Source organism: Bison bison, unplaced genomic scaffold (assembly GCF_000754665.1).
Source record: "Bison bison bison isolate TAMUID 2011002044 unplaced genomic scaffold, Bison_UMD1.0 scf7180017864034, whole genome shotgun sequence".
Taxonomy (NCBI): Eukaryota; Metazoa; Chordata; class Mammalia; order Artiodactyla; family Bovidae; genus Bison; species Bison bison.
The window spans coordinates 4,936,153-4,939,401 of record NW_011494606.1 but is presented as its reverse complement, the minus strand read 5'-3'; the positions used below and the strand labels follow the sequence as shown (position 1 = coordinate 4,939,401).

The window sequence follows — 3,249 nt, the reverse complement described above, 5'->3', positions numbered from 1 at the left end:
CAAAAGCAGAGACATTACTTTGCCAACAAAGGTCCTTCTAGTCAAGGCTATGGTTTTTCCAGTGGTCATGTATGGATGTGAGAGTTGGACTGTGAAGAAAGCTGAGTGCCGAAGAATTGATGCTTTTGAACTGTGGTGTTGGAGAAGACTCTTGAGAGTCCCTTGGACTGCAAGGAGATCCAACCAGTCCATTCTAAAAGAAATCAGTCCTGGGTGTTCTTTGGAAGGAATGATGCTAAAGCTGAAACTTCAGTACTTTGGCCACCTCATGCGAAGAGTTGACTTCTTGGAAAAGACTCTGATGCTGGGAGGGATTGGGTGCAGGAGGAAAAGGGGACGACAGAGGATGAGATGGCTGGATGGCATCACCGACTCAATGGACGTGAGTTTGAGTGAACTCTGGGAGATGGTGATGGACAGGGAGGCCTGGCGTGCTGCAATTCATGGGGTCGCAAAGAGTTGGACATGACTGAATGACTGAACTGAACTGATGAACTAATATTTCAGTGTCTAAACAATTAAAAAACATTAAAAAGAATCAATGTCAAGGAATCATTACCAGACGAAAATGAACATTCATGCTTTCTTGAAATTAAGCTCTGTTTAATTCAGTTAAGGTTCCCAATACTTTCAGTATTTGTATTTATTAAGTAGCGTTAGTCACTCAGTGGTGTCTGACTCTTTGCGACCCCATGGACTGTAGCCCACTAGGCTCCTCTGTCCACGGAATTCTCCAGGAAAGAAGACTGGAGAGGATAGCCATTCTCCTCTCCAGAGGATGTTCCCGACCCAGAGATCAAACCAGCATCATCTCCTGCATTGGCAGGCATGTTCTTTATCACTGAGCCATCAGGGAAGCCCAGGAATATCCTTAGGATCAGGAAAACTGGAGGGAAAGCCAAACAACAATAAAAAGCCCCCCAAACAAAAAACCACTGCCTGAGAGCAGAATGTGAAACCCATAATTTAAGAGGCTAGCAGCACAGAAGTCACAGAACTGCTCTCTCAAAAAGATAACTTCCTCCTACTTCACTTTTCCTCTCCCTGTGGCTTCCCTGGCTCCATTCTCATGTCTCTTCAAACAACCTACAAACTTCCAAGGTCTTCTTCCCTACTGGGTGAAACTGTCATAAGTCACACAGAGTGCCACAGAAAGATAAGCACTTGCAGTCTACTCATCCCCCTTTTCACTTGGGGAGGTCTGCCTTGGAAACTGGGATGAAGCCCAACTGAGGCACATGGAGTCTAGACCTGCAGCTTTTTCCAGGCTGAACTCTTACCACGTGGGCAGTCACCTACTTACTGCAGGCAGTTATCTACCCGAGTCAGCACCCATGCTTTAAGGCTACAAAGGCACTAGGCGGTACCAAGTGTCTGCTGCTGCCCTGCCGCCTTCCCTGCTCCACAACCAAAGGTGCACATGTACTCCTGGAGCCCCCCTCACCCCTCAGCCAAACTGCCCACTCAGTGAGGAATTCTCCAGGCCCAATGCTTGGGTATGCCCCATCCAAGGACCAGACACTAAGGTTTCATCAAGGCAGGCCATGGAGGCTCAGAGGCTGAGAAAAGCAGATCCGTGTGATGTCCCACACTGATGGTTTCACAGAGCCTGGAGGTGTTTGTTCAAACATCAACATAATTCTTTTTTGTGGCCAATGTGCTATAGACTCTAAAGCAGTTGAAAGTAGTTATGTACTACTCAGGGATTTTACATGTCATGAGGATACATGAGAGTTCTAAAAAAATACTTCAGGCTCTTTGCACAAAAGGCATTATCTGAGTAACAGAGTACTGATGTAAGGGAGCCGTCACTTCCATTACTGGAAATCACTTGGACTCTGGGTAATTTTCAAATCAGTACACAATTCTCTCCATATTCCAATTCCACGGCTTATGTTTTTCCTTTGTTGGGCATTACCTAAACTTGGCAGGCCAAACTGCAACCCATGAAGAATAATGCAATACAATGTCAGTTTAGACATGCTATTTAGACCCAAACGGTCTATTTAAAAATCCCTCATTCTTTACAGTGGCTGCCTCCAAGGAAGGGATCTGGGATGGACAGGAGAGCAAGGGAGTTGGCCTCATCACTGCATACTATAAACCTCTGTGTACCTTTTAACGTTTGTTCCATATTCATGTGTTTGCCTATTTAAAAATAAAACTTTTTTTTCTATTTTTTTAATTATTATTATTATTTTTTACTTTACAATAGTGTATTGGTTTTGCCATACATCAACATGCATCCGCCACGGGTATACACATGTTCCCCATCATGAACCCCTCTCCCACCTCCCTCCCCATACCATCCCTCTGGGTCATCCCAGTGCACCAGCCCCAAGCTTCCTGTATCGAACCTGGACTGGCGATTCATTTCTTATATGATATTATACATGTTTTAATGCCATTCTCCCAAATCATCCCCCCGTTCTCTCTCCCACAGAGTCCAAAAGACTGTTCTATACATCTGTGTCTCTTTTGCTGTCTCATATACAGGGCTGTCGTTACCATCTTTCTAAATCCCATATATATGCGTTAGTATACTGTATTGGTGTTTTTCTTTCTGGCTTACTTCTCTCTGTATAATAGGCTCCAGTTTCATCCACCTCATTAGAACTGATTCAACTATATTCTTTTTAATGGTTGAGTAATATTCCACTGTGTATATGTACCACAGCTTTCTTATCCATTCATCTGCTGATGGACATCTAGGTTGCTTCCATGTCCTGGCTATTATAAACAGTGCTGCGATGTACACTGGGGTACACGTGTCTCTTTCAATTCTGGTTTCCTCAGTGTGTATGCCCAGCAGTGGGATTGCTGGGTTGTATGGCAGTTCTATTTCCAGTTTTTTAATGAATCTCCATACTGTTCTCCATAGTGGCTGTACTAGTTTGCATTCCCACCAACAGTGTAAGAGGGTTCCCTTTTCTCCACACCCTCTCCAGCATTTATTGCTTGTAGACTTTTGGATCGCAGCCATTCTGACTGGCGTGAAATGGTACCTCATTGTGGTTTTGATTTGCATTTCTCTGATAATGAGTGATGTTGAGCATCTTTTCATGTATTTGTTAGCCATCTGTATGTCTTCTTTGGAGAAATGTCTATTTAGTTCTTTGGCCCATTTTTTGATTGGGTCGTTTATTTTTCTGGAATTGAGCTGCAGGAGTTGCTTGTATATTTTTGAGATTAGTTGTTTGTCAGTTGCTTCATTTCTATTATTTTCTCCCATTCTGAAGGCTGTCTTTT

At 43.6% G+C, this 3,249-nt stretch overlaps 1 protein-coding gene across 1 annotated transcript in view; it reads right to left on the bottom strand.

Annotated features, from left to right (window-relative positions):
• The window catches only part of AAGAB (alpha- and gamma-adaptin binding protein), a 74,396-nt gene that overhangs the window by 8,937 nt on the left and 62,210 nt on the right, over positions 1-3,249 (bottom strand). The window lies entirely within an intron of this gene.